We start from the raw sequence: 19,792 nt of genomic DNA, 5'->3' as shown, positions 1-19,792 counted from the left end.
AATGGTTGCAAAAATAATATTGAAAAGATGCAAAAAAAGATAAATGAGGCTTCAAAAGTTGAATAGGGTATGCTAAAAGTATACAAATTGGGTGTAAAATAGATCCAACTCAATGCTAACATGGATGTAATATGATGTGCAAAATGAGTTATTTGATGTTAATTAGTGATAACATTGTCTCAAATGAGACTCTAAATAGACAAAAGTGCTATACCATGATAGAAAATTCGTCACATAAGCTTACAAATGTGGACAAGCAAGACAAAAATGGACCTCATAATATGCAAATAAGGCACAAATGAGAGGCAATATACAAAAAATGCTAGAATGTGATAAAAAGGTGGCCACATATGGAAATGCTATGTGGAGTAACAAGATATGAAAAAATACAAAAATAAATGCTTTACGACACAAAAATGGACTCCAAAAATACATAAATAAAGAATAAATGAGATGTAATACATAAAAAAAAAGGACATAAAAAGATGCAAAAATGTGTAAATAAAAAACATCAAAAAAATTTCATGCATCACATTTTTCAACTTGTATAAAATATGACAAAAAATGCTACATCATTGTATTGTAATAATTTCCGACCTTCATGGTGATGAGATATGGCCATTAGGTTGTGAAAATACCTCCTCATTACTTAAAATTGATAACAATATGATATTCATTCTTGAAAGATGATCACACTATCACTTTCATGATTTTTGAAGGTGATCCACTCTTGACATTACCTTGTTTAACATCAAGATGAGGTGTTGAAATATTAATGTTAAATGAGTATAAAGTTTAAGTTAAATATCTAAATTATATCAAGTGCTCATATCTAATCTAATGTTGAGATTTGGAACAACTACTCACATTTAGCAAATGGCCTATAAAAAGGGAAGAGACAAGCCCTAATCTTCAATTGAGTATTTTGCTTGATTATAATACTATTATTATTAGTATAAAAATAAATATATATCACAATAATTTCTAAAAAAAAAAAATTTGATAGTAAATTTTCTTATTATGGATTTCTACTAAGCTAAGTGTTGTATTTGTTTATATAACTAAATTGTTGTTTAATTTTAATTTTATATATTTGATTTATTTAAACTTTCTAACACACACTAATTAAATAACCATAATGTATTTACAATCATATAACATTTAATTTTAAATTCCACATTATTTAAATATGAATATAAACTAAAATTAAAATAAACAAATATTATAAACAATGAGCAATGTTATTCCAACAAAAATGCATACTTAATTTCCACTACTATAATATATCTATCTATATATATAAAATTATAACTATATTCCACTACTATAAAATTTAAATATATCCATTGAGTGAGTGAGTATATATATATATATATATATATATATATATATATATATATATATATATATATATCATTAATTAATTAATTAATTAATATTGTAATAATATTTATAAAAATATTTGTTTAATCTAAATTTCATTTATATTCACATTCAAAGTATATGGAAGTTAAAATTCTAATTGCATTCAAATTTCCTTTCCTTTTCTTTAAGATAGAGAGGACAATTAGAATGTAATTTAAATTTGAATTGGAGGGTAAATATAAATGAAATTTAGAATAGACAAATGTTACGAGTAATGTTTTTGCAATGCAAATTCATAGTTCATTTCCATTACTATAAAATTAAATAAATATATTTATTGAGATTATATATATAGGAAATTTGACAAAATACATTTCATTTTCTCAATATCAATATATAATGAAACTTTGACAAGTTTTGATTTTGAAAGGTTTGAGACACTTGTCCTTGTTTTTATGGATTATAAACCATGAAGTATTAATTAAATTTGTTTATCTTCAAAGGCAACACTAAAATGATTCTTCATATTCAACATCCACAAAAGTGTTAAAGTGATTTTATTCAATTATATTTTATCAAATAACTCTAAACATTATATGATTTGGATATCTTTTAGCAATTACAATTAGAATTTGCCTATATAATTTTTGGTGAATTGCATTTTATTGTTAAAATTATATTTTTGAATGCATAAATGGATTTATTGACCTCAAAGACCTTTATTTAGCCCAAATGTGCAATTTCAACAACTAAGATATAGAATTTCAATAATTCTTTTAAATGTTTGATTTGATTTTGGGCAAAAATGATAATTAAAAATGTGTCTAGAAAATGTTTAAATCATAACATGTTTATACTATGTTCTTTCTACCTAACAACTTTAAAGAAACAAGATAATAGGGGAAAAAGTCATTTTAATACCATTTTTTGAATGTCTGAGACAATTACACTCCGGACATTTATGATTATTTATATGAGTTACATTCTGACAGGCATCAACCAACTCTTTTTGCCTCGACAATAATGCAAAAAATGATAGTTTAGCACCCAACCTCCACAAAAGTGTTAAAGTCACTTAACTAATTTTTACGTAAAACATTGAGTGAAAATGTCATTCTAATTACACTACACTCCAAAGAGACAACACCTTTGGAACTTCAGGGTCGTTCTTCTCAATCTTGGTGGTGGCCGCAGTGGCACTGGGCTCCACATCAATGATCTGCCTTCCTTTTTCATTCCCCTTGTTAGGTTTTGACTCAGAGTTAGAACATGCGTTTGATTCTGAAGCCTTCAGCTCAACCAAATAGGATGCCAAGTATACACTAGCACGAAAAAAAATGGTTGCAAAAATAATATTGAAAAGATGCGAAAAAAGATAAATGAGGCTTCAAAAGTTGAATAGGGTATGCTAAAAGTATGAAAATTGGGTGTAAAATAGATCCAACTCAATGCTAACCTGGATGTAATATGATGTGGAAAATAAGCTATTTGATGTTAATTAGACATAACATTGTCTCAAATGAGACTCTAATAGACAAAAATGCTATACCACGATAGAAAATTCGTCACATAAGCTTACAAATGTGGACAAGCAAGACAAAAATGAGCTTTTATGTAGATGAAAACTATGAAAATAGAGTACAAATTTAGGTGCTTCAGGGCACAAAAATGGACCTCAGAATATGCAAATAAGGCACAAATGAGAGGCAATATACAAAAAATGCTAGAATGTGATAAAAAGGTGGGCACAAATGGAGATGCTTTGTGGAGTAACAAGATATGAAAAAAAATACAAAATTAAATGCTTTACGACACAAAAATGGACTCCAAAAGTACATAAATAAAGAATAAATGAGATGTAATACATATAAAAAAAGGACATAAAATAAGGCAAAATGTGCAAATAAAAAACATCAAAAAAATTTCATGCATCACATTTTTCAACTTGTATAAAATATGACAAAAAATGCTACATCATTGTATTGTAATAATTTCTGACCTTCATGGTGATGAGAGTTAACCATTAAGTATTTTCTTTGTATTCTTACTTTTTTGTTAATGAGATATGGCCATTAGGTTGTGCAAATACCTCCTCATTACTAAAAATGGAAAACAATATGATTACATTGAAAAATGATTACATTGTCACTTTCATAATTTTTGAAGGTGATCCACTCTTGACATTATTCAACCTTGTTTAACATGAAGATGAGGTATTGAAATATTAATGTTAAATGAGTATAAATTTTAAGTTAAATATCTAAATTATATCAAGTGCTCATATCTAATCTAATGTTGAGAATTTGAATAACGTTTAGCAAACGACCTATAAAAAGAGAAGAGACAAGCCCTAATCTTCAATTGAGTATTTTGCTTGATTATAGCACTATTATTATAAAGAGAAGGAATTTTATATATATATATTATAAAGAGAAGGAATTATATATATATATATATATATTATAAAGAGAAGGAATTATATATATATATCATAATAATAATTTCTAGTAAAGAAAATTAAAAGAAAATTTTTTGATAGTGATTTTTCTTATTATGGATTTCTGCTAAACTATGTGTTGTATTTATTTATATAACTAAATTGCTGCTTAATTTTAATCTATATATTTGATTTATTTAAACCTTCTAACATACATTAATTAAATAACCATAATGTATTTACAATCACATAAGTTCCATATAATTTGAATATGAATATAAACTAAATTTAAAATAAACAAATGTTATGAGCAATGTTATTCCAACAAAAATTCATAGTTAATTTCCACTACTATAAAATTTAAATAAATATATCCTTATATATATATATATATATATTTCATGAGAACATTTGTTTAATCTAAATTTCATTTATATTCACATTCAAAGTATATAGAACTTAAAATTCTAATTGCATTCAAATTTCCTCTCTTTTTCTTCTCTTTTTAGAGAAAGGACAATTATAATGCAATTTAAATTTGGATTGGAGTGTAAATGTAAATGAAATTTTGAATATACAAATATTATAAGCAATGTTATTGTAATGGAAATTCATAGTTCATTTCCACTACTATAAAATTAAATAAATATATCTATTGAGATTATATATATAAAGGAAATTTGACAAAAATACATTTCGTATATGTCATTATGCATTCATTCATTATATATGTCATTACGCACCAAAACCTCCGCCTCCTCTCCTCTCCCTTAGGTCGAGCAACTAAAGTTCCTCTCCTTATCAGTGGAGCCCCGTTGCCGGTCCTTATCAGTCGAGCCCCGTTGCCGATCCTTATCAGTCGAGCCTGCTTAAGCATCCTCGTGGGGCCTAATTATTAGGGTGAGGAAGCAAACTCTCGACCACCGCCCCCACCCAATAAGCATCAAGGAAGAAAAACCTCCGCCAAGAGAAAACGCTGAGTAGGGTCGGGCTTGGGTGGTGGGCTTATGGTCGAGCCTTAAAGCACATCCTCAATTGTCCTTCGAAATTTGAAAAAAATACATTTTGTTTCCTCAATATCAATATATGATGAAACTTTGATAAGTTTTGATTTTGAAAGGTTTGAATGTTTGAGACAATTGTCCTTGTTTTTATGGATTACAAACCATCAAGTATTAATTAACTTTGTTTATCTTCAAAGGTAACACTAAAATGATTCTTCATACTCAATATCCACATAAGTGTTAAAGTGATTTTATTCAACTATATTTTATCAAATAACTCTAAACATTATATGATTTTGATCTCTTTTAGCAATTACAATTAAAACATGGCTATATAATTTTTGGTGAAATTGCATTTCATTGTTAAAATTATATTTTTGAATGCATAAATAGATTTATTGACCTCAAAGACCTTTATTTCACCCAAATGTACAATTTCAACAACTAATATATAGAATTCCAATAATTTTTTTAAATATTTGATTGGATTTCGGGCAAAAATGATAATTAAAAACATGTCTAAAAATGTTTAAATCATAACATCTTTATACTATGTTTTTTTTTGAATGTTTGAGACAATTACACTCCTGATATTTATGGTTATTTATATGAGTTACAACATGCATCAACAAACTCTTTTTGCCTAAACAATAATGCAAAAAATGATAGTTTAGCACCCAACCTCTACAGAAGTGTTATACTCATTTAACTAATTTTTAGGTAAAACATTAAGTGAAAACCTCATTTTAATTACACTACACTCCAAAGAGACAACACACCAGGTGAATTTTAATTAGGTTAACCTTATCCATCAAAGAGAGATTGCAGCCCATCCTCAGGAAAATTTATTGTATAATTGAATCTATCAACACAACCTCATTCAACAACACATTATACTTTGCTTTGAGATGGTTATAAAGGTTTTTCAACACATAAACTTTGTTATTTTAATTATACGGATCTTGATTTCATTATATGAATGAGATTTAAACTTTTATATCTAATAAAAATTATTATTAATGGAATATAAATATATATAAAAAATAAAAATATATGAATTAAAAAAATAATTATATGGTACCATTTTTATTATTAATGGAATACAAATATATAAAAAAATAAAATATATGAATTAAAAAGATAATTATATGATACCAACTATTATTACGATCACATTTATATAACCTAAATTTAACCCTAAGTGAATGACTTTATATAAAGGAAAAAATGTTTTTTTGAGATAGACTTTCATGGTAAAAAAAAAACTAATTATATTGTCTAATAAAATCAATATTAATTTTTTTTAAGAGACTTAAAATTGAGATAGATTCTCATTGCCCAAAAAACTAATTATATTGTCTAGTATAGCCCAAAAAAAGTTAAAGTTAAAAATAAATAAAGTCAACCAATTTTAAACTAGATTTTTGAATTCTTTTAAATGAATATATAATTTTTTATTTTAATAAATTAATTTAAATAATTAAATATTATAAATAATAAATAACAAATTTTAAAATCAAATTTTAAAAAATATATATAACAAGTTAATGCCATTGTGAGGAAGAGGGAACATGGCTGGTGTATGCAAGCGTTGGGTTCCAGCAGGACAGAATGTCACCGTCGCCGCTCCCACGGTTTCGCTTAATGCAGGAACGGCTTGGAGTCGGGACGCAGCATCAACAACGTCCAAGGATGGCCACAGGACTTGGCCAACGAAACAAAACAAACAGGTATTGGGCCTCTTAACCCCTTTTTTGGCTCGATGCGTTTTCATGAGGGCGCCGCTGGGCACCCATCTCCACTGTTCGGGGTTTTATGTTAAAAATCTTTCGACCCTCACTGCGTCTGAGGTTGAAACGGCCTCCCACGTGAGCGATGTTCCCTGGATAGATTGCTCTGTCTGCGTTAATGGGAAACAGATCCGGCTGAGTATTCATATGTCAAATTTTGGAATACTGCGAATTCGATCTACCACTCTGTTGACGCCTTTAACATGGATCCGAGCTGCCGATCTAGGGCCGATCTCAGAACAAGTATGGGTAGGGAATATGGACCTGGTCCCCCAGGGTTTTGAGTTTCATCCGCTTTATGTAGAGCAGATCAGGGCTCCGCATGGTAGGTTAGGGATGGATCTACCAGATCTGGACAGAGATAGGCAGAATCAAAATGATATCTCGTCAGATCCAGATTACAAATCTGAAAAACGGGATTTGAGCAAGGCAGATACAGCAGATCTGAAACAGATCTTCATCAAAACTACAGAAGGCAGACACATTTGCGTGCAGATCTGGGAACGGATGAGCATATGGGAGCTAAAAAACGAGATCCAGGACAGATTGGGAATTCCAGTGGCACTCCAAATCCTAATACTTTCTGGGGTATGCTTGCAAGAACAATACACAATCCAGCATTACAAGGTTGCAAAAGATTCAACAATTATCCTCACTCACCGACTGCGAGGTGGATCTAAGGGATCTACATCAAAACTTACAGGATCCTACCGCGACGCAGCGAAAGGGAAAGAACCTACAAAGGGGAAAGAACATGCAGCTGTTAATATACCTCTAGGGCAGTATATCGTGGATGAAGTACCAGAGAGCCCCACCATTCCGCTGGATATCCCAGAGGTAGAGTGCATATTCTCAGATCTACAAAAAAAAGCCATTATTTGTAGATTTAATGGCTTCTGGCCTAGAACAGATACTTTGTATCAATGGATCCATACGGCCTGGACAACAAACTGCCAGATCCACCTATGCTCGAAGGGTTTCTTCATAGTAATTTTTCGCGCTGAAGAAGAAAGGGAAAAAGTACTCACCGAAGGACCATGGTTCTGGGGCAGTGCGGGATTATTTGTTACCCCTTGGTTCCCGGAATTTGATCCAAATACCATGGTGGTATCAAGGATGCCGGTATGGGTAAGGTTGCATAACCTTCTGATACATTTCTGGCACTTCAAGACCTTATCAGTTATAGGGAATACTCTTGGAAAAATGTTAAAGATCGATACAGATAGACACTTAAAAGGAATTTTTACTTTTGCTAGAATATGTGTCGAGGTAGATCTCAGCCAAGGGTTACCGGAAAGCATCATCCTGAATTTCAACAATACACAGTGGAAACAACCTCTGGACTATGAGAATACAGCATTCAGATGCAGGGGATGTCAACAAACAGGTCATCTGTTCAATGCATGCAAAAGTCTAAACAAGAGCAAGCCACAACAAAGGAAGCACAAAGAATGGCAGAACATAGATTCTGCCATGAAGAATAGAACCGCGGGAAAGAAAGCCCCCTCGGTATCAGAAGACGAAGAAACAGAAGCAGAGGAGGATGATACCCCCATTGAGGAGGCTGAAATAGAGAACCAGAAGGAAAATATAGCGGTCAACAAGGACTCACAGTCACACTCAAATCAGGCAGAGACCCAGCGAAATCAGGCAGAGATGACAAGCGTGGATCAAGGCAATGGAGGCATCAAACGACATCATCACTCAGATACTTCATATTCAGACAAAGAAACAGGGCATCCGAATGTATCAACCCAGTTAGTCATTGCTTCGACCGAGCCCACTGTGGGAGAGTGGCGCAAGGTTGAAAAGAAAAAGGGGAGAAAAACCTGAAGCGTGAGTCTTTTACTCACTGCCGGGAACCAGGCTTCTTCTTTCTCTTTTCTTTTTTCTTTCTTATTCTTTGTGCACGTTAGTTTACTAACGCTGCGAGCCCATGTGGCAACTTACTGAATGCTTTTATGCTTCTGGAAAGCTCAGCATATGCAATGTAACTTTTTATTTTTTCTTAATAAAAAGTTCGCTTTTTCTTCGGAAAAAAAGTTAATGCCATTGTTTATCTGACACTAATAATAATAATATATTTCTTAAATATTATATATATGAGGTCATAGGTTCAAAACCAGAGGGGTAGAGTATGTATGTCTTTCTAGACTTAGCAGTCAAATCGCTGTGGAGGTGGGTCCTTTGCCCCACAAACAAGGGGGTCTCATACACCAATTTGGTCTCTGACTTAACTGTGACCTTAAAAATGAATATTATTATTATTATTAGGGTAGATCCTAGGCTTACTTAAATCATATATATGGTTATACGCATTTTAATTTAATGCCATTTAACAAATCTTCAGTATAAGTATAATTATAATTATAGTTTTTAATTTTGAATAAATGTTGTGTCATAATTATAATTTAAAATTGTATTTAGCAACAGGAAAACTCCCATTGCATTAGAAACTGTGTTACAAAATTATCAGCTCAGTATTAAAATTATATCCTTTATTCAACTGGTAGTGAACTTAAATATTTCACTGTGAACTCTGACCAGACGTTAAAGTACCTTGAACGCAACAGATCTAACAATATGTTAAAAGTACTTTGAACCCAATAGATAAACACAGACCGTTCAAAACAAACAACAGAGTGAAAGTTTATCACAGGAGATGAAAACAGACGGTTAAAAACAAATATCTAACAGAGAGAGAAAGCCTCAATTGCTGAACTCTCATAAATTTAATTACATGAAAATTTACCAATTTAATATCCAGCGGCTCTCTCAACTAAACTTGCTCTGCGCCTTTCTGTCACTATGACCCAGGAAAACATAACCAGTACTTGACTCGAAAGTTGAATGATATGTACACTATCCAAGTGGTGGCTAGGATGAAACCCTCACGAATTATCAGCCAAATCTTTAATGGTTCTCCGACTCCATGCTGCGGTGCTAGGGTCAAATTTCAATTCCCATGTTGGCCAATACTGCAAATCTTGCTTCAAAGTAACCACTGACTGTTTCCCATTCAACTGCACTGTCTTCACACGAACAAACTCCCCATTCTCCAACTTTTTTAGGGCATCCACAAATTTCGGCAGATCAGGGATCGCTTTTCCATTAACTTCAACAATCCACCGTGTAGCGCCAAGTCCATATCGATGCATAGGGCTGCCATACATGACTCTGGACACATATACCCCATGCCCTTCTTCTGGTAAAAAGCCCAAGGAGCGGACAGCTGAGTGTGGCTGTTGAAGAAGAGATCCACACCAATTTACGAAATGTGTGGTTCCAAAGCCATTTCTTACATCCGTGCCCACAGCAATATCCAACTCCAAACCCTCGCGAAAAATTGTCATTCTCAGATTCCCTCCTTCAAGATCAAGTCGTTGGCAAGCATTCTCAACATCACGAAAACTTGTGATTGGGTTCCCATCTATGGCTAATACCATGTCGCCTTGCTCCAACGCGCATTCTGCTCGTGATCCAGCGAAACACCGCTTTACTTGTAAAACCTGTTGTCTCACTGGATCTTTCTTTACTAACTCTGTAATCCACTTTTCACTTAACCCAAAGCTACGGGCCTTTGAAAGTAAGGTTGAATAAAGTTCGACCTCTAACATGCGAACAGACGGCATAAGCATTTTGATTCCATTAATAAGCAAAGGTGATCCTTCAGTTCCCTTTATAATCTTCTGTAGCACTTCACTTACTACATAAATTGGAATTCCTCTTACGAATCCAAAATCTTTGGCAGAACCATCGCTAGACTTGAAGATACCCCATAATGCCTGAACCCTTCCTAGTTCGTCTGATAGTACCCCAGAAAATTTGTTGCCAAAATGTGTATCCAACTTGATGACCTCCAAATTCATAGGTCTATACCGGGGATAAGTAAATGGGTCTGTATTCAAGGCAGCCACAGAATTTGAGACAAGTGATTTGCGTGATATACCTTGTAAATTGTGATTCAAGCCAACAAGATATACAGCATCACCCCTCTGCAGATCAGGCTCAGGAAGAAGAACAGCTGCGCGTACAGCAGCGGCCCCGGATGGACCTAGTGCTACAGGATCATATGATACTAATGCATAATTGTGTAGAGGGTGCACAAAAACAACCTCTCCAGGAATCTCCATGGGGTAAGCAGCGAATGCTAACATGACATCTGATAAAGAAATGGGTACAGTATTCCTGTCCACGGCAACCATTCCCATGGTTTCAGAATGATAGATCACTAATCCTGTTCCAGAAAAACGCTCAGCATTCACACCATCAATCCAAATCAAAGGTATATCGACATTAACCATGACAAGGCTCGGCTCTATAATTCGCTCCGCAACTGAAATATTCCTAAGCTCATCTAAGGCAGTCCCAGATAAGGATGGGATATTTTCCAAAACTTTTGATGAATCACTTTGCACACCACTAAATTGTCCACATGATGATACCTGTGGTTGGATTGCTGTACCTTTCTGATCATGAAAAATGGAAAGAGATGAAAATAAAGATGTAATTGACGAGATTGCAGATCTTTTTTTCCAGAGTCCAGCCACATCATCTCGAGTGTAGACTGTGGGCTGTGCATACCATTCATGCCTATTAATAGTAACAAGAACGAACTTACTTCGATGACGATCTTTATGGCTCACAAATTCTAGCGGAACCCGTTTCCCTCTGGACAAATTTGACAAAATACATATAAATGCTTCTATTCCTGTAATTTCCTTCCCGTCCAATTTTTTAATGATGGCATGCCGCGGAACACCTGCCCTTGACAACATATACCCTGGTTCTGCAACATATACTAGACCACAATTAAATCGGAAATTTCTAGCCTGTTGGTACGATAGAGGATGAATAACGCCACCACTCACTTCCAAGAAGTAATCTGGAGTTACAGAATGCAAGTCCTGGACTTGCAAAGTGACTTTCACAGGATCACCACCCCTCTCAACCTCTAAATCGATATTCTTTCCAACATTATCATCCAGCACTGTCTCCAACTTCAAGAATTGCGTTACAAGCTCACCATTGACACTGACAAGTATATCCCCGGGCCTTAAGCTCATCTTGTGAGCAGGACCTCCAGGCACCACGGAGTCTATAACAAGAATTCCCTTCTCAGCAGGAAAAGTCTGTCTCACAAATTGTTCAGTCTCAGCTCGAAACCCTAACCGACGTGCCTCATCGAATCCTTTGTAAAGTAGGGTCATCTGGAGTGTGCCTCGAGGAATATGGATTTCAGTATTGTTGCACTTCTGTAAAATTTTCAACGCTCTTACGACTAGATCCAGTGGAAGAAAAAAGGCAGAAGAACCTTTAGTCTTGTTGCCAGCATTTAGTCCAACTGCTTGTCCATGACAATTAATTGACGGTGAGCCACTTGAGCCTCTTTTTGTCCCGGAAGCTGCCTGCATATAAAAGGTATTGAAATCATTGTATCCATACTTCTCGTAGGGAGGGGCTTCTCGATCCAAACGGGCCAAGGTTCCTCCTGATATGGAAATCTTTTCATCACTGTCATTTCCCACTACCCGGATCTCCAATCCAACAGCTGCAGCTTCGGGTGCAAGAGGGATTTCTTCACATTTCATGAACTTCAAGGCTGCCGGATCAAAACGGAAAAATCCAAAATCATGCACCGGGTCACGGTAAAGAGGATAAACCGGAGTCTCCTCGCGATTCAGAAACGTAGCCTCTGCTACAACAGGCCCACACTGGACGACATGCCGGTTGCTGAGAATGATCCCGCGTTGTTTGTCGACAATGAAACCGGTAGCATTACAGACACCAGCTATCTCCGTATCAAAATGGCGAGTAGCAGTGACTTTCAGTACCACTACGGCCTTAACAGCCTTGCTTAAAGCCCTTCTCCACTTCTCCCCAATCTCTGTATTTGCCTCGTCAATTTCCATGGTTTGTGTTCCGTTTGCTCCAGTCTCAGATAGGATACCGCATTTGTCAGTACTGCGATAAAATTATCATGCCATCAATAATCAATTCAAGAAGTACGCATTTGTCAACACAGAGATAAAAGTGCCGTACCATGAATCATAAATTCAAGAAGTATTATACAATATTTTTTCTCTGTAAAAATTAATTCTGTTAAGAGGACGTATGGTAAAAATTAATTCTGTTAAGAGGACGTATGGTACAATATGAAGTTACAAACAAGAGAAGCAAGAAAACTGGTAGCCGGAAAGGATAGACTATTCACCTTGGTCTCTAAGAGAAAACAAGAAGAGAGCAGCGCTAATCAAGAAGTAACAAGAAGAAGAGTATTGCCGATCCCTTAGAATACAGCAAAGTTCCATAAATACGCCGGGAGATTAGGAAGTCTGACCCGGATGAAGAGCTTGGTGATGATCGCCCAAAAAAAGATCCAAGTATTATACAATATTCATTCAAAGAGTAGTTGGAAATTTAGCAAGATTTTAATTAAAATCTGACAAAAATAATAAATTTTGTTTTCACTTTTTTATTGAATAATAAAAAATTAAATTAATTAGACCTATTTTGTCTTTTTGAAATTAATAATAAATAATTAAACAAATTAACCATGCATATCGGGTTACTTATCTCTTATTATACCTTTGTGATTGGTTTTAATGAACTCATATTTATTATTAATAATTAAATATTGTATGCTTAAAGCATGAGTTTAGAAAAAAACATTTCCACTTTTTTTTATTGAATAATAAAAAATTAAATTAATTAGATATATTTTGTTTTTGTTGAAATTGAATAATAAATAATTAAACAATTACTTATCTCTTATTCTGCTTTTGTAATTGGTTTTAATGAATTCATATTTATTATTAATAATTAAATATTATATGCTTAAAGCATAGTAAAGTTTTTTTTCATTTTTTTATTGAATAATAAAAAATTAAATTAATTAGACATATTTTGTCCTTTTTGAAATTGAATAATAAATAATTAAACAAATTAACCGTGAATATCGGGTTACGAATCTCTTATTCTGCCTTTATGATTGGTTTTAATGAATTAATATTTATTATTAATAATTAAATATTGTATGCTTAAAGCATAGTTTAGAAAAGTTTTTTTCACTTTTTTATTAAATAATAAAAAATTAAATTAATTAGACATATTTTGTCCTTTTTGAAATTGAATAATAAATAATTAAACAAATTAACCATGCATATCGGGTTATTTATCTCTTATTCTGCCTTTGTGATTGGTTTTAATGAATTCATATTTATTATTAATAATTAAATATTGCAGGCTTAAAGCATGAGTTTAGAAAAGTTTTTTTCCACTTTTTTATTGAATAATAAAAAATTAAATTAATTAGACATATTTTGTCTTTTTTGAAATCGAATAATAAATAATTAAACAAATTAACTATGCATATCGGGTTATTTATTTCTTATCCTGCGTTTGTATCGGTTTGGTTTTAATGAATTTATATTTATTATTAATAATTAAATATTGTAGGCTTAAAGCATGTGTTTAGAAAATTTAAAACTAAGGACAGGGGTAAATGTATCGTTCACTATGGGTTATGCATCATTTTATTTTAAAAATAAAAATATATTTAAAAGTTTTGAAATGTTAATAAATTTTATTTGTTTTTAATATATATTTAAAAGTTTTGAAATGTTAATTAATTTTATTTGTTTTTAATTTCGAGGGTGGCATAAAGACACAAGGGCCTGGTTAAACTATTGGGAGATCAATGAGAATGATGCATTGCAAAACATAAATAACATTAAAGATATTGTTACTTCTAAGTTCAAAGAAAAAATGTGGTGTGAGAAAGATTTAGCGGCTAAAAGAAAATTAAGTTATTATAAGAAGGTCATCAACCCCACCCTAGAAGATCAAAAGTGTCTCTCTATTTTAACTAGCTCAAAGAAGAAAATTAATATAGCAAAGATTAGAACGAATTCTCATGAGCTCCATAGTGAAACAGGTCGTTGGGTAGTTCCTAAAACGCCATGGATGGAAAGGATCTGCCATATATGTGAGAATAGGAACATCAAGGATGAAAACCACTTCCTCTTAGAGTGCCCCGCGTACAACCACATTAGATCTCAGTTTCACAATCTTTGTTACAATACTGACCTTCCTAGCCTTTTACAATGTCAAAATTATAGTGAGCTTGGGAGGCTTCTCTCCAAGCTTTTTGAGCATAAGAATAAAATCTTAAAACAAAATACATAATTTGTTTCTTTAGGTCCGATAGACCATTGTTTGGTCTGAACTGATGTTAACCATCATCTTCTTCATCATCAATATGTAAATTATTCAAATTTTAACAATATTTTTATAAAAAATTTTAAATTTGTAATGATTTTATATAATTTCTATAAAATTTTACCTATTCTATAATAAAATAATTTTACACTATAAAATTTGAACAAATCAATTTAAAAAAATGAAAAATATTAAATATTAAAAAATATATAAAAAATTAACCCACTTATTAATATTAATACCTAAATTTGTAATACACAACATTGTTCACATTCGACATCTTCCAATACTACTTCTCTGCCCAAATACCATTTTTTAGGGCCACTGTTTTCAATGGAGTTGTCTTTAGTGCGACTTTTTGGAGATTCCGGTGACGGAATCCGAGGAAAAAAATTGAGGTTAAATCTTGATTTGTAATATTTAAAATGGTTTTTTAACTGCATATTTGGATTCAACGCCCTGAAAAGCCCCTGAGACGCTTTGATTGTACAGAAATTAGCTATTAAACTTGCGATTTCAATAAATCGCTGCCGGATTTTAGAGAAATTTGACCAAAAAAACCCACAAAAAACTTCCAAAAAATCTTTTTTAACACAACTCCATTTTCAATACCCATTCTTTACCTAATTACTTTGTCAAGATCAAGTCAACTAAAGAAGAATCTCAGCCCAAAAGTGGTTGGCTTTCACGGTTTCCCACTTGTTAACTTGATACAATGCACCTAACTAGCAGGTTGCTTGGACTTGACGTTGCTAACTGGCCGTTCCATTTCCGTTATCCTTTTCGTTTATATGCTGCCGTAATGTTAGAAAAACAACTTTTAGCGATCGGAAAACCTAGCTGTCGTCACATCGCTATCACCCAGCTGTCGTATTCGCGTCTTCGGCGAATACGACAGAGACCGGCCTTCAAAATTGACACGAATTAAGGCAAGTCATTCTAAGCACAGGAACTCGACCGACGAAAGTCACTGGGTTGCCACTCAACAGTATGAGGAGGTTTCTGTATTTAAAGACTAAAAATTAAAACTTTTAATTTAATTTAATTCGTTATATTTAATATTTTTTATTATTACTATTAATTTTAATTCAAATAAATCATTATATTTTAAAAACTATAATATATAATGTTTAAAAAAATATGATTTTAAACTTTTTATTTTAATTCAGTTTATTATATTATTAATTTTAACTAAAATAAATAATCATAATTTATTTAGTTAAAACATTTCACTTTATTATATGCATCTTTTTCACTTTTAATAAAATATAAAAGCTTATTATATTCTATTTTTTTATAAATATGCCATTTATATTTTTCAAATATATTTCTGAATTGAACAATTCATATTTATCCATCTGGTGAGCATACATTATAACATCTAATATGTATGACTTATTTCTAATTTAAAATTATGTGAGAAATAATGTATAATAATTTAAATTTTCATTTATGAAAATTAAATCATATATAAATAGTCATGGTTAGTTATTGGTGTGTCATTTGGGAATTAAATCATATATAAATAGTCATGGTTAGTTATTAGTGTGTCATATGGGAATTTAGTATAAGTTTCAAAATTTTATTGTTGTGTATTTTATAGTTTACTACTTTTTCAAATGGAAGTAAAACCACAAAAAAATAAGCCATGAGTTGAAAGAGATGATGATAATGTGTGTATTATGATAGATATTCTTATGAAAAAATTTAGTTTATTTGATGATCATTTAGTTGGGGAGTCCACCAAAGTCAATGGTTGGAGCTCATAGTTTGAAGAGGAGAATGTAACAACCCCTCGTTGATTTTCCATGTAAATAAAATAAGACCAAGGTCATGGGACACATATTCCAAGCTGAATGTTGGGAAAACATTATAGTGGGCATCACCTGTGGTTTATTAATGGCTATGGAAGTTGGCAAATGCCAAGATAAAGTAATTGACATTTAATTATCAAAATAAAGGAAAATAAGAGAAAAGGAAGATGAAGAGTCACAAATTTGCATGCAAAGGAACTTAGAGGAAATATGAAGGAAAATGAAAGAAAATGGGAGATTAATGATAAAAAGGCTTCAAAAAAACAATTCACAACTTTTGTTGGTTTGACTTTTGTCAGTTTTTCTTTTGGCTCTCATTCACTCTATCACACTTAGGGCATTCTTGGAGCACTCTAGTATTCACTTGGATTTGGATAAAGCAAGCAAAGGACAAGCAAGGAAAGTAAGGAAGGGCAAGGAAACATTTGGATCAACAACTAAAACTAGATTTCTTTGCAGGTAACCAGTTGCATGTATGATCTCCTTGTTGGTTTATGGATGCATGATGCATGCATGTGATTCCTTGGTTATGTGTTGCCATTAGCATGGAGAAATGTATGGAATGACAATGGTTTCAGCTTTGTCTTGCCATTTCCTGGATAACCATGGTGTAGTGGGTCCCCATTAGGATTTTTTGATTGATTATCAGATCCCTTATGTTTGTGGGTGTAAATAAATGCTCTATAGCCCTGAGACAACTTGGGTTCCCATGAGGATGTGGGTTGAGTTACTAGTCCCTAGAGCCTGCAGGTTGGGACAAATGCGTTAGAGCCCCGAAACAGCTTGGATTCCCTAGAGGTTGTGGGTTGAGTTACTAGTTCTTGGAACCCTAGACATCTTGGGTAGAGACTGATCTGATTGTTGTTAGTAATTTCTGGACCGATTAGGTGAAATCACTATGGTTGAGGGTTGAGGTGGTTTTGCCTCTGGAAGCCCTAATTGGTTCTATTATGGTTTAACCCTTATGATTCCACATTCATGCTTGGAATATGACGTGGGGGTGATTGGTTGAAATAGAGATTTTGGTTCAACCAATATATGGCCATGTGGTACATGGAAGTCCCTGACTTGATTGCCATTGCATATGTTAATATGAGTTATTTTCCTTATTGTGATCTATGAACACTTGTACAAGTTATTATATGGATTTTATGGTTGATTTGTCATGGTTTCTATTATGGATATATGATGGTTATATACAGATTCTATGATGTGCATGGATCTTATTCATGAATCGATAAGTTGTTGAATGGTTGATGAATGCATGGGTTAACAAGTGTTGTTGTAACTAGATAAAGAGGGCATTGAGCCTTCTTGGTGATTATCAGAAGAAGTTCAGAAGTTTATGATCAAATATGCATTCATTACCTGTAACTTCTATGTTTACTATTTGTTTAACAAAATGTCTTTCATGTACTAGGCATGCCCTGGTCAAGTTCTTATTCAAGTATTAATTGTTTAGCATTGTTATTATCTTAGTCATGATTCTAGAAATTTATAAGCAATTCTGGGTAGTGGTTTAGAGGCTTGTCTGAAAAAGTGGCATTGATCTCATGATCGCTAGCACTAAACTAGGGAATTCCAATCATAACCGCATGAAGGCAGGCTTATGCATGTAGTTGGAGCCTCATAACTGCATGCATAACATGCCATGCATGTGGTTGGGGTGTTTACATTGTGAAAAGAGTTCCAGCTCAGGGATTGACCACCTGGGGTGGTTGTCAGGCTCCTAAGTGATCTGCAGTCTCTGAGAGATGTCATTTTGCTTCGAGTTAGTCGGCCCCACTTCCATAACTGGAACTTGGAGGTCAAGTCATATCATATTAACACTTATCTTGTGTTTACCCTAGAGAGCTTGTAAAAGTGGGTAAATGTGGGAAGAGGCATTACAGGTTGGCATGAGAGATCCTAGGTTCAAACACTTGGAATGGATGTGTTCGATGCATATCGTCATGCATGCATGTCAGTTGCCTATGTGTTTATTATGTATGCATTTTCGTGGTTATGATTATCATGTATGTAGTTAGTGTTATAGTTTTGTGTTATCATGTATGATGTTGAGATGATTGATATGTTGATGTCATTATATATATATATATATATATATATATATATATATATATATCGTGCTAATCTAGATTGATTTGTGTAAACAAGATAACTTCCCTTGGGAAACACTGAAGTATGATTTTGGGTTATGTTTTCTATTTATCTAACATGGTATGTTTGCAAGAAATAAAAAAGCAGAGATGAAGAACAGAATGGTGGATTATATTTCACATGACTCCCCTTATAGGCCCAATGAGAATTCAATGGAATGGGACACGTCAATTGAGCAACAGGGAGAAGAGAATCCTCCTAATATAATATATACACTGACAAGTTTGAAGGCAGATATCAAAATTTGTAAGGTAGATAATAACAAGTTGATTGAGGCACACGAAAGGCTTGCCAGAGCTCAGGAAAAGAAAGCAAAGGTTAATGTAACCATCCTTCATAGTCTTCCAGATTTGCAGAGACAAGGACAGTGGAGGATTAGTCATGGACATGAGGAAAATACTAATGGGGCATATGGCAGTAGGTCTTAATCAAGATATAGGTTGGACAAATATGACACAGTCAGAGGTGGTATATATTTGGATACACATAATAATAAGAGTAGTGCTTATGGGCTTTATTCTAGTTTTGGTTTTGAGAGACATCATCACCATCATTGCCATCACCCCTATAGGAGGAGTGAGAAGCAATATTTTCTAGAGGAGGTCAAGAAATCCAAGACTCCTACATTCAATGTATAGATGAAGAAATAAGAGGATGCAAAAGTATGACTGCTTAGGATGAATAAATTCTTAAGATTGCATGAGTATTCAAAGAACATGAAAGTAAAGATAGTTATCTTTAGTCCCAAAGGGAAATCATATATTTGGTGAGGAGATGTGAAGAATGTCTGAGGCATTAGAGAAGAGGAGCTAACTTCAAGGGAGTTTGAGAAACTCTTCAAGAAGAAGTAATTATAAGAAAGATACTCTGATGATAGGGCTAAGGAGTCCTATGAGCTAATGATGGGTTCTATTATAAATGACAAGTATACTAGCAAATTGCTAGAGCTATTTAGGTATGTGTCTTATCTTAAGGATGAGAAAAAAAAGATTCAAAGGTTCA

At 33.1% G+C, this 19,792-nt stretch overlaps 1 pseudogene across 1 annotated transcript; it reads right to left on the bottom strand.

The window, feature by feature from the left end:
* Positions 1–9,259: 9,259 nt before the first annotated feature.
* On the bottom strand, positions 9,260–12,932 carry LOC149207695 (protease Do-like 7 pseudogene; annotated as a pseudogene). Its single transcript, XR_016252699.1, has 2 exons — positions 12,811–12,932; positions 9,260–12,560 (listed from the first exon to the last, which is right to left on the bottom strand). The product of XR_016252699.1 is annotated as a protease Do-like 7 pseudogene (transcript).
* Between the last annotated feature and the right edge of the window lie 6,860 nt (positions 12,933–19,792).

This window comes from Pinus tabuliformis, chromosome 1_2, assembly GCF_031772625.1.
Source record: "Pinus tabuliformis cultivar Carrire ecotype Pingquan chromosome 1_2, CPIR1, whole genome shotgun sequence".
In the NCBI taxonomy this organism is placed as follows: Eukaryota; Viridiplantae; Streptophyta; class Pinopsida; order Pinales; family Pinaceae; genus Pinus; species Pinus tabuliformis.
Note: the sequence above shows the minus strand (reverse complement) of the source record. Positions and strands in the feature narration are given on the sequence as shown.